The sequence below is a fragment of the Sander lucioperca genome, chromosome 5 (assembly GCF_008315115.2).
Source record: "Sander lucioperca isolate FBNREF2018 chromosome 5, SLUC_FBN_1.2, whole genome shotgun sequence".
Classification (NCBI taxonomy): domain Eukaryota; kingdom Metazoa; phylum Chordata; class Actinopteri; order Perciformes; family Percidae; genus Sander; species Sander lucioperca.
The window spans coordinates 408320-420356 of record NC_050177.1 but is presented as its reverse complement, the minus strand read 5'-3'; the positions used below and the strand labels follow the sequence as shown (position 1 = coordinate 420356).

Below are 12037 nucleotides of genomic sequence, written 5' to 3'. Positions count from 1 at the left end.
CTAATTGGTTGGTTGAGCTAAACATACGTAATTTTGCACACGGTCAAGCGCAGTGGGTCACGTTACTCTGCTGCTGCCACCTGAACGCTTCGGCCGCTATCGAAGACACCTTTACACTCGAGGTAAGTTAATTTTAACAAAATAACGTAACATTTCTTATATATGTATAGAAAGAATATAACGTTAACTATTTAGATAACAATTATTGAGGAGGAAAACGGCCTTTTTTTCGGCCGCAGCACGTTAAACCGCAGCACGGGTTTTGATAAGCTAGCTAACGTTAGCATGCCAAAATTAATTTTATTTTGAGTAGCTATTTTGTTTTTATGCTACCCTCTGCGTTGTAAAAACTTAGTTGTGTCAATACTTATTTCGTCAGGGTGGCAGTGGAAGATGACATGCTCGCTTTAGCTTATTTCAGACTGCCCTCCAGCCGCCCTAATAGCGGGTTACTTCACCTTCATGTCCGATTATCATGATAGGCCTACTTAACAACTCAGGCCCATGTTTGTCACAGTAACGTTAACGGTACACGAGTTTAATCTGCGTATTAAACCAACAAGCCAGTGTAATAACATAGCGGGTTTTTTTTTTTTTTTTTTTTTACAAAGAGTGACAGTATATTGCATTAAATTTAATTTGGCACAGCTGCGTGTGATGGTGGGACACACCGCTAAGGTTTGAGATGGCGAGGACATAGCCCGCCCTCCTCTCCCTCTGATTGGCTATAGCCCGCTCTCCTCTCCCTCTGATTGGCTAGTTGTCTTTGCCTGTAACTCTTTGACAAGCTGGCATCCATTATTGTGACACCGGTGTCACAGAATGGATATTTTTCTGTTCTGGATGAGTAGCGGAGCATGGCGTCCGCGGTAAATTGGTAAATGATTGCTTTGCCGGGTTGTCATCATTTTATGGGAGTCTGAAGGCCGTGAAGTGTGCAGTTAGCTCTCTTCGCCACTAGAAACTCCTCGAGGAGCTCTGTTTGTTGTTGGGAAGTGAGTTTTGAAGCGTGAAAACATTATTTTCCTTAACCGCACAGGGTGGTTTTACGCCAATAAGTTAAATTGAACGAATGAATATATATATAATATATATGCTAACGTGTCTGTAAAAGGAAATTAGAAGTATTAGTTTGAAGTTAAAAGTTTATACTTTTCTACACCCTATTGGACTAAAGCGTACCACGTGACCCGGAAGACACAAGAAGGCGCATTTTATAACACGGGTTTATTAAAAATATCCCCACAAACCATCACCAGTTGTACCTGAACTTAAATGTACGTTGTTCCTGTTTAATATGGTGACCAAAAATGTTGTAAGTTTGTAGTCAATTACCCGACCCATAGGTGAGACGTACCGTGCGGAGAATGTGGTCCTCTCTGCCGACCCGTTCTCAGTATCGCTTCTCGGCCTTTTGGCTAAGATCAAGTGTAGTATCTGTTCTTATCAGTTTAATATCTGATACGTCCCCTACCCGGGGACCATATATTAAATTGATTTTTGGAACTGGGAGATGGAATAGGGGCTTGCTCCGTCCACTCCACGCATCGACCTGGTATTGCAGTACCTCCAGGAACGGTGCACCCCCCCTCTCAATGTTTAACATCAATCTTATTCACATCTCATTGCTGTTGCTGTGGGTACATTTTATTATATAAATGCTCAGATGCTGTTGCTGTGGGTACATTTTCTCATGTTAAAGTTCTTTGCTGCTGTTGTTTTAAGAGCAGGAGGTTTAAAAGCGGAGAAAGGTTTTCTATTATTTCATGTATATTGTTTCCTATTTAATGTTTACTCTGTATGTGTGCTGTGTGTCTGATATTTTGCTGCTGCAACATTTGGGCCGTTTTTGGGATCAATAAAAAGATCAATCTATCTTAATGCCTGTCACTGTAAAATTAATCAAACCAGTAACTGTTGAGAGAGATGAGGAGATTGTTAAAAGAAATGTGCTGTTCTTTGCCCTCACTGCTTGTAGATTCTTGATCTTGGTAGATCCTCAAACTTGATGTTGTTGGTTAGTTTTATTTCACTGTAGTTTTGAAATGAACTGTCGGTTCAGTCTGATAATTAGGTTAGCTCATTCCCCAAAAGTGAGAATCCTTTCTGCATAATTTCTGCTGCTGTTTCCCAGTCAGCTTTCTGCTGACATTAAAAAGGCATATGCACTTCATTTTCTGTTATCTAAGTTATTTCTTTTTGCTGTATACGTTGCATAGACACAAGAACAGAGATGAATGTTTAATCGTGTTGTTCACACTCCAGACCAATAGGTGGCGGTGGGTCAGTTGTCCCCCAGAAACGAACAAAGACAGGAAGTAGTTGTAATGTGAGGAAACAGAACTGTGTTTTTATTCTTTTCTCTGAATTTCAAACGTGGATCAAACTACTTCTTGTTGCAGTATGATTCAGCTTGTTCCTATTTAAACTCTCTGTTGGGCTGTTCCTAGTTTGTTGGAGTTAAATACATAAAACGAGTGACTTTTGAGTTGGGGCTACAGCATTGCATTATGGGAAATATAAATGCATTATTTCTCAAGTGAAGTGTAAATAATCTTTGTTAGCCTTAGTACAAACATGTTTCTTCTGTATTTAAGTCCTGTAGATTGTCATGCCTTCTATAATCTCTGATTTTGGTAATGTCTATATTGTCAGCACCTTTAGTCAGCATGGTGTTTCTGTGAAAGACTCCCCTGACTCTGACGTGTACAACTCATACTTACCTGGCAGGGGAGATACCATGATCAAGAAGGTGGTTCACCCAGGGCGAGGCTTGGCCATTGCACTCCGGCTGAGCTGACCTCTGCGAATTCCCCAAATGTGGGAATCTCGACTGCATAATTTGTGATAGTGGGGGACTGCGTTCGCGCTCTCCCCTGATAACATGTGAAATGAAAATATACATCACAATAATCAGATGAGGCTTTGCTAGGAGATGCTGGATGACATGTAGAGCATCTAGAGAACAGCGGTTCAAAGGGTTTATTATCTATTAAAAGGAGGAAACAATGCCATGTAACGTCTGTGACATTAACGCAGCAAAATAAGTTCTGTAATGTTAATATACCTTCACACATTACTTTAAATTAATCCAGGTTCAGTGAATCATCCTCTAATGAATGAGAAATCAGTCATAACGGCTCTCTGTTGTTAATGTAGATCGGTGAAGAAAACAAGAATCTGACAATTCTTCCCATTTTCATACAGAGAAGCACATACAGTGCTCAGCATAAGTGAATACACCCATGCTAAAGTTGACTAAAAAGAGGAATAAAAAAAATCATCTTTTGGAAATTGATCTTAATGCCTTAATTAAAAAAATGAGGAAAAATCCGACCTTTAAGGACATCAATTTTCTTTGTAAATGAATAATGTATCATAAATAAATAAATGTTCTTCCTTAAAATACAGGGGGCATAAGTCAGTACACCCCTATGTTAAATTCTCATAGAGGCAGGCAGATTTTTATTTTTAAAGGCCAGTTATTTCATGGATCCAGGATACTATGCATCCTGATAAAGTTCCCTTGGCCTTTGGAATTAAAATAGCCCCTCATCATCACATCCCCTTCACCATACCTAGAGATTGCCATGGGATACTTTCCATAAAATCATCTCTCAATGCAAACCAGCTATTAGGCTAACCAACATAAAACCATGCCAATCTCTAGGTATGGTGAAGGGGATGTGATGATGTGGGGCTATTTTAATTCCAAAGGCCAAGGGAACTTTATCAGGATGCATAGTATCCTGGATCCATGAAATAACTGGCCTTTAAAAATAAAAATCTGCCTTCCTCTATGGGAATTTAACATAGGGGTGTACTTACTTATGCCCCCTGTATTTTAAGGAAGAACATTTATTTATTTATGATACATTATTCATTCACAAAGAAAATTGATGTCCTTAAAGGTTGGATTTTACCCATTTTTTTTAATTAAGGCATTAAGATCAATTTCCAAAAGATGTTTTTTTTTTTTTTTATTCCTCTTTTTAGTCAACTTTAGCATGGGTGTATTCACTTATGCTGAGCACTGTAGCTAAATGTCTAATAAAGTGTTATTCACACTCCAGACCAATAGGTGGCGGTGGGTCAGTTGTCCATCGGCAGAAAACAAAGACAGGAAGTAGTGGTAATGTGAGAAATAAGTGTGTTTTCATTCTTTTCTCTGAACTTTAAATGCGGATCAAACTACTTTAGGTAGCAGTATGATTTAGTTTAGTTTTATGTGAACTTGCTGTTGGGCTGTTACTCATTTGTTGGAGTCAAAGACATTCAACTGGTGACTCAATGTTTTTAGTTTATTTTAGTATTTATTTATTCTCTGGTATGATTAATACAGACTATGTATTGTTGTATGTTGTGTTTGAATGTGCCTGAACACAAACAAAGTTCCTTCACAGGAAAAATTAAGTTATTTGGATTTGGGGATACAGCATTGCATGATGGGATATGTGCCCATTTTTCTCAAGTAACATGTAGGCAAAATAATTGTTGTCAGACTTAGTACAAACACAAGCACAAGTTTGTTATAAATATCCCCACAAACCGTCACCAGTTGTACATCAACTCAAATGTACGTTGTTCCTGTTTTAATATGGTGACCAAAAATGTTGTAAGTTTGTAGTTAATTACCCGACCCATAGGTGAGACGTACCGTGTGGAGAATGTGGTCCTCTCTGCCGACCCGTTCTCAGTATCGCTTCTCGGCCTTTTGGCTAAGATCAAGTGTAGTATCTGTTCTTATCAGTTTAATATCTGATACGTCCCCTATCCGGGGACCATATATTAAATTGATTTTTGGAACTGGGAGATGGAATAGGGGCTTGCTCCGTCCACTCCACGCATCGACCTGGTATTGCAGTACCTCCAGGAACGGTGCACCCCCCTCTCAATGTATAACATCAATCTTATTCACATCTCATTGCTGTTGCTGTGGGTACATTTTATTATATAAATGCTCAGATGCTGTTGCTGTGGGTACATTTTCTCATGTTAAAGTTCTTTGCTGCTGTTGTTTTAAGAGCAGGAGGTTTTAAAGCGGAGAAAGGTTTTCTATTATTTCATGTATATTGTTTCCTATTTAATGTTTACTCTGTATGTGTGCTGTGTGTCTGATATTTTGCTGCTGCAACATTTGGGCCGTTTTTGGGATCAATAAAAAGATCTATCTATCTTAATGCCTGTCACTGTAAAATGAATCAAACCAGTAACTGTTGAGAGAGACGAGGAGATTGTTAAAAGAAATGTGCTGTTCTTTGCCCTCACTGCTTGTAGATTCTTGATCTTGGTAGATCCTCAAACTTGATGTTGTTGGTTAGTTTTATTTCACTGTAGTTTTGAAATGAACTGTCGGTTCAGTCTGATAATTAGGTTAGCTCATTCCCCAAAAGTGAGAATCCTTTCTGCATAATTTCTGCTGCTGTTTCCCAGTCGGCTTTCTGCTGACATTAAGAAGGCATATGCTCTTCATTTTCTGTTATCTAAGTTATTTCTTCTTGCTGTATACGTTGCATAGACACAAGAACAGAGATGAATGTTTAATCGTGTTGTTCACACTCCACACCAATAGGTGGCGGTGGGTCAGTTGTCCCCCAGAAACGAACAAAGACAGGAAGTAGTTGTAATGTGAGGAAACAGAACTGTGTTTTTATTCTTTTCTCTGACTTTCAGACGTGGATCAAACTACTTTTTGTTGCAGTATGATTCAGCTTGTTCCTATTTAAACTCTCTGTTGGGCTGTTCCTAGTTTGGAGTTAAATACATAAAACAAGTGACTTTTGAGTTGGCTTTTGATTTGGGGATACAGCATTGCATTATGGGAAATATAAATGCATTATTTCTCAAGTGAAGTGTAAATAATCTTTGTTAGCCTTAGTACAAACATGTTTCTTCTGTATTTAAATCCTGTAGATTGTCATGCCTTCTATAATCTCTGATTTTGGTAATGTCTATATTGTCAGCACCTTTAGTCAGCATGGTGTTTCTGTGAAAGACTCCCCTGACTCTGACGTGTACAACTCATACTTACCTGGCAGGGGAGATACCATGATCAAGAAGGTGGTTCACCCAGGGCGAGGCTTGGCCATTGCACTCCGGCTGAGCTGACCTCTGCGAATTCCCCAAATGTGGGAATCTCGACTGCATAATTTGTGATAGTGGGGGACTGCGTTCGCGCTCTCCCCTGATTACATGTTAAATGAAAACATACATCACAATAATCAGAGGAAACTTTGCCAGGAGAAGCTGGATGACACGTAAAGCATCTAGAGAACAGCAGCTCACAGGGTTTATTATCTATTAAAAGGAGGAAACAATGCCATGTAACGTCTGTGACACTAACGCAGCAAAATAAGTTCTGTGATGTTAATATACCTGGCATTGGCATGGTTTTATTTCAGTTATCCTAATAGCTGGTTTGATTTGCATTGAGACATGATTTTATGGAAAGTACCCCATGCCAATCTCTAGGTATGGTGAAGGGGATGTGATGATGTGGGGCTATTTTAATTCCAAAGGCCAAGGGAACTTTATCAGGATGCATAGTATCCTGGATCCATGAAATAACTGGCCTTTAAAAATAAAAATCTGCCTTCCTCTATGGGAATTTAACATAGGGGTGTACTTACTTATGCCTCCTGTATTTTAAGGAAGAACATTTATTTATTTATGATACATTATTCATTCACAAAGAAAATTGGTGTCCTTAAAGGTTGGATTTTTCCTCATTTTTTTAATTAAGGCATTAAGATCAATTTCCAAAAGATGATTTTTTTTATCCTCTTTTTAGTCAACTTTAGCATGGGTGTATTCACTTATGCTGAGCACTGTAGCTAAATGTCTAATAAAGTGTTGTTCACACTCCAGACCAATAGGTGGCGGTGGGTCAGTTGTCCATCGGCAGAAAACAAAGACAGGAAGTAGTGGTAATGTGAGAAATAAGTGTGTTTTCATTCTTTTCTCTGAACTTTAAATGTGGATCAAACTACTTCTTGTTGCAGTATGATTTAGTTTAGTCTTTTGTGAACTTGCTGTTGGGCTGTTACTCATTTGTTGGAGTCAAATACATTCAACTGGTGACTCAATGTTTTTAGTTTATTTTAGTATTTTAGTATTTAGCATTTATTTATTCTCTGGTATGATTAATACGGACTATGTATTATTGTATGTTGTGTTTGAATGTGCCTGACCACAAACAAAGTTCCCTCACAGGAAAAATTAAGTTATTTGGATTTGGGGATACAGCATTGCATGATGGGATATGTGCCCATTTTTCTCAAGTAACATGTAGGCAAAATAATTGTTGTCAGACTTAGTACAAACACAAGCACAAGTTTGTTATAAATATCCCCACAAACCGTCACCAGTTGTACATCAACTCAAATGTACGTTGTTCCTGTTTTAATATGGTGACCAAAAATGTTGTAAGTTTGTAGTTAATTACCCGACCCATAGGTGAGACGTACCGTGTGGAGAATGTGGTCCTCTCTGCCGACCCGTTCTCAGTATCGCTTCTCGGCCTTTTGGCTAAGATCAAGTGTAGTATCTGTTCTTATCAGTTTAATATCTGATACGTCCCCTACCCGGGGACCATATATTAAATTGATTTTTGGAACTGGGAGATGGAATAGGGGCTTGCTCCGTCCACTCCACGCATCGACCTGGTATTGCAGTACCTCCAGGAACGGTGCACCTCCCCTCTCAATGTTTAACATCAATCTTATTCACATCTCATTGCTGTTGCTGTGGGTACATTTTATTATATAAATGCTCAGATGCTGTTGCTGTGGGTACATTTTCTCATGTTAAAGTTCTTTGCTGCTGTTGTTGTTTTAAGAGCAGGAGGTTTTAAAGCGGAGACAGGTTTTCTATTTTTTCATGTATATTGTTTCCTATATTTAATGTTTACTCTGTATGTGTGCTGTGTGTCTGATATTTTGCTGCTGCAAGATTTGGGCCGTTTTTGGGATCAATAAAAAGATCTATCTATCTTAATGCCTGTCACTGTAAAATGAATCAAACCAGTAACTGTTGAGAGAGACGAGGAGATTGTTAAAAGAAATGTGCTGTTCTTTGCCCTCACTGCTTGTAGATTCTTGATCTTGGTAGATCCTCAAACTTGATGTTGTTGGTTAGTTTTATTTCACTGTAGTTTTGAAATGAACTGTCGGTTCAGTCTGATAATTAGGTTAGCTCATTCCCCAAAAGTGAGAATCCTTTCTGCATAATTTCTGCTGCTGTTTCCCAGTCGGTTTTCTGCTGACATTAAAAAGGTATATGCTCTTCATTTTCTGTTATCTAAGTTATTTCTTCTTGCTGTATACGTTGCATAGACACAAGAACAGAGATGAATGTTTAATCGTGTTGTTCACACTCCAGACCAATAGGTGGCGGTGGGTCAGTTGTCCCCCAGAAACGAACAAAGACAGGAAGTAGTTGTAATGTGAGGAAACAGAACTGTGTTTTTATTCTTTTCTCTGAATTTCAAATGTGGATCAAACTACTTTTTGTTGCAGTATGATTCAGCTTGTTCCTATTTAAACTCTCTGTTGGGCTGTTCCTAGTTTGTTGGAGTTAAATACATAAAACGAGTGACTTTTGAGTTGGCTTTTGATTTGGGGATACAGCATTGCATTATGGGAAATATAAATGCATTATTTCTCAAGTGAAGTGTAAATAATCTTTGTTAGCCTTAGTACAAACATGTTTCTTCTGTATTTAAGTCCTGTAGATTGTCATGCCTTCTATAATCTCTGATTTTGGTAATGTCTATATTGTCAGCACCTTTAGTCAGCATGGTGTTTCTGTGAAAGACTCCCCTGACTCTGACGTGTACAACTCATACTTACCTGGCAGGGGAGATACCATGATCAAGAAGGTGGTTCACCCAGGGCGAGGCTTGGCCATTGCACTCCGGCTGAGCTGACCTCTGCGAATTCCCCAAATGTGGGAATCTCGACTGCATAATTTGTGATAGTGGGGGACTGCGTTCGCGCTCTCCCCTGATAACATGTTAAATGAAAATATACATCACAATAATCAGATGAGGCTTTGCTAGGAGATGCTGGATGACATGTAGAGCATCTAGAGTAGTGATGGCGAACTGAAGCTTTCTGAATAAGTGAAGCTTTCAATCCAATTTTATCAGAAAAAAAAGGTTCAATACTACTTCAGAACTCTGAGGACATCTGGTGGTGGAAGTTAAGGATAGCATTGTGTCACAAACTGACAGATATTATCCATGAATGTCTTTGAGTCGAAGATGAATAATTCATGGATAAATAAATAATGACATAAATAACTAAGCCTCTTTGGGACCTTGCATAAATAAAAATGTAATTCTAATGTAATAAATGTGCCTTCTCCACAAACAATAAAGTTAGGATTTTGGTTGTGAACTTGTCTTGTGTTTGTAAACAAATACATCAATTTGGGAGGGAAATGAATGAAGAACACATTGCACACACATTTCTGTGATTATATTGAGGACATAGCCTAGAGCAACATTGTCTCCACAGCCAAATAGGTGAGATAGGCAGTGCAGAAGGCGTATGCTATATGAGCAATCTAACAGTCTGACATGTAGTCAACTGCCAGTGTGGTGTTTATAGAAATTGTATGAGTCAATTGATTGGGGCAGTGCTTTGACAGTGGCAAGGATATACTTTGGGACAGTGAAAGTGCTTGTGGACAGGTCAGGGGGATATTATTGTGCTTCTGCTACATCAAATGTCATTTTTATTCAGAAACAGAATTTTCTCCACTGTTCCAGGGCTGAGCCGATTTCTTTTCTTACTGACCACTTCGCCAGCTTTAGAGAAAACCTGCTCACATGGCACAGAGGAGGCAGGTGTACAAAGGATATTACGGGCCAGCACGTACAAATGAGGGTACACATGCTTGTGTTGTGCCCAAAACTGGAGGGGGTCTTCTGAGCGTGGTACGTTCGGCTCACTGAGGTACCGCTGCACCTCTACGGTGGCATTTGCAGTTGCGCTTTTCACCTTCCTCGTCTCTGAAACATGTTGGTCCAGTAAATCCCATAGGCCACTTCCTGAATAGTGACAAAAAAATGCATTAGGCTACAAAAATACAATATAAACAATTGACAATGACAATATAGACCATAGATTTATACCTGAGGATTCAGCAGGCTGTTGTGTTGCTGGGTCAGGTGGAGTGCTGCTGTCTCTTAAAAGAAATGAACATTCTGCTGTTAGCCTTTTCACAGCATTGTCAGAATTCCCAGGATTGCAAAACCACATAGTTTGAAATCGTGGATCCAGGAGAGTGGCCAGGGAGTGTTGACTGGCTGTCTCGTAGTGACTCAGTCTCTCTGTCATGAGCCGTGTGAGGTTGTTGCAGAGCTGCTTAGCCATCTCACCATTCACCTCCCGCTGTTTGGAACTTATGGCATGCCTCAGCATTTGCACAAGGGGAACATCTTTGGAGCCAGAGACAGTTTTTTTCAGCTGACAGCTCCACCGTTGCTTCTTTTAGGGGAGACAGTGCTCCAAGGCATTCAGCTATGGTTTGGTATTCAGCTGAGGTCAGAGCTGCCAAATCAGTGCACAGTAGGGCTGCACGATATTTTGTTTCATCGTCTACATCGCGATGTGCGCATGCGCGATAGTCACATCGCAGGACATTGCGATGTTGACACTACAACTTCTTTGCTGCTTGATTAAAAAAGTAAACTTTCACGCTGACACAGTGATGCACATACTTTTCCATGGGTAGTGAAGCTACAGTAGTCAGTGTTTTATGTTCGCTGCAAAGACGAACTAAATCACCTGATTAATGCAACGTAATCACGACATATCCCGGCCATTTTTCACCGCAGAAAGCTGCTACCAGCCAGGCTAAAGCTAACATAGTTAGCCTAAAGAAACATGGCGTATGTCCCAACTAACGTTATGGTTCGGAGCTGCGACGCTGGAAACGTAACACTAATCTACAACAGCAGCCTGTTTCTGATATAACGTCATTTACACTGATTTAAGTGCTCTTTAATACACAGTTTGTTGCAAGAGTGTGACATGCAGGCTCTGCATTCACAGCAAACCAACAATCATGATCAATTTTAATCAATTTATCAAACAACCAAAGCAGGCCCTGCTAGTCGACCACAACCTGAAATTTAGAGGAAGCAACATGCATGCATTATTAATATCATTCACGTTAGCCTGGATTAATAGTATTATATTAATACAATGGTGTCATGTCAGTCAACCAGTGTATTCCTTCCTAATTTCCCTCTCCAAAATCACTTCAGAAGAGTAGTCACAGCGCTTACTTGCTTTGGTTTTTGTAAAGCATTAAAGTTCAACAAAGACTGGTTCACATAAGAAAATTTCCTTTTTATTTTTCTTTGTAGATGCACTCCCCTACAAAATCATCCAAATGGTCAAGAATGATTTATTATTTCTAAATAAGGCTATTTATGTCCTCTTGTAAATATTAGTCTTTTTCATATCGCAATATATATCGCAGGGAAAAAAAATATCACAATGTAATTTTTTTCCAATATCGTGCAGGCCTATGCTCAGCTCAAACCCTGTTGTTGTGGTCTGATTGGTTGAAGGACTATCCAATTGTGTACAGAGTAATTTAACTGTGCCCATTGATCACACCTCTTGTGCAGAAGAAAATACAGAGCAGACTCCCCAGACTAATGTTCAATCTTAAAAGATTGAGCTCGGTCTGGTGCAGGGTGGGAAATTAGCACCCGCCACCAGCCAATGGCGGGTATTTTTTCAAAGTGGCGGGTGACTTTGCCTTGTATACCAGCCACAGTGGCGGGTGGATTGTAAAACATTCCTTGTAACGGACTGGACAGCTTTTGTCAAAGAATGCTGTTGCTAAGTAACAATGCACAATGCTTACAGGAGTCGCGTTACGTTACTGCTAATGAATGCCCAACATTTCCGGACTTTCCTGCTTCATAATAAAAACATTCAAATACCAAAATAACGGAGGACTTTTATTGTGAAGAACTTATAGGAAATGAAACCGTTCACAGCCGGGGCTTTGACCA

At 39.5% G+C, this 12037-nt stretch overlaps 6 non-coding genes across 6 annotated transcripts; all 6 read left to right on the top strand.

Annotated features, from left to right (window-relative positions):
- The first annotated feature begins 1398 nt into the window (after positions 1 to 1398).
- On the top strand, positions 1399 to 1589 carry LOC116053458. Its single transcript, XR_004105834.1, has one exon. It is a non-coding gene; the product is annotated as a U2 spliceosomal RNA (small nuclear RNA).
- Positions 1590 to 2715: 1126 nt separating this feature from the next.
- Positions 2716 to 2879, top strand: LOC116053460. Its single transcript, XR_004105836.1, has one exon. It is a non-coding gene; the product is annotated as a U1 spliceosomal RNA (small nuclear RNA).
- Positions 2880 to 4698: 1819 nt separating this feature from the next.
- On the top strand, positions 4699 to 4889 carry LOC116053454. Its single transcript, XR_004105830.1, has one exon. It is a non-coding gene; the product is annotated as a U2 spliceosomal RNA (small nuclear RNA).
- Positions 4890 to 6023: 1134 nt separating this feature from the next.
- On the top strand, positions 6024 to 6187 carry LOC116053471. Its single transcript, XR_004105846.1, has one exon. It is a non-coding gene; the product is annotated as a U1 spliceosomal RNA (small nuclear RNA).
- Positions 6188 to 7507: 1320 nt separating this feature from the next.
- On the top strand, positions 7508 to 7698 carry LOC116053464. The gene has a single exon (XR_004105840.1). It is a non-coding gene; the product is annotated as a U2 spliceosomal RNA (small nuclear RNA).
- A 1143-nt stretch (positions 7699 to 8841) lies between these two features.
- LOC116053474 lies at positions 8842 to 9005 on the top strand. The gene has a single exon (XR_004105849.1). It is a non-coding gene; the product is annotated as a U1 spliceosomal RNA (small nuclear RNA).
- The last annotated feature ends 3032 nt before the right edge of the window (positions 9006 to 12037 follow it).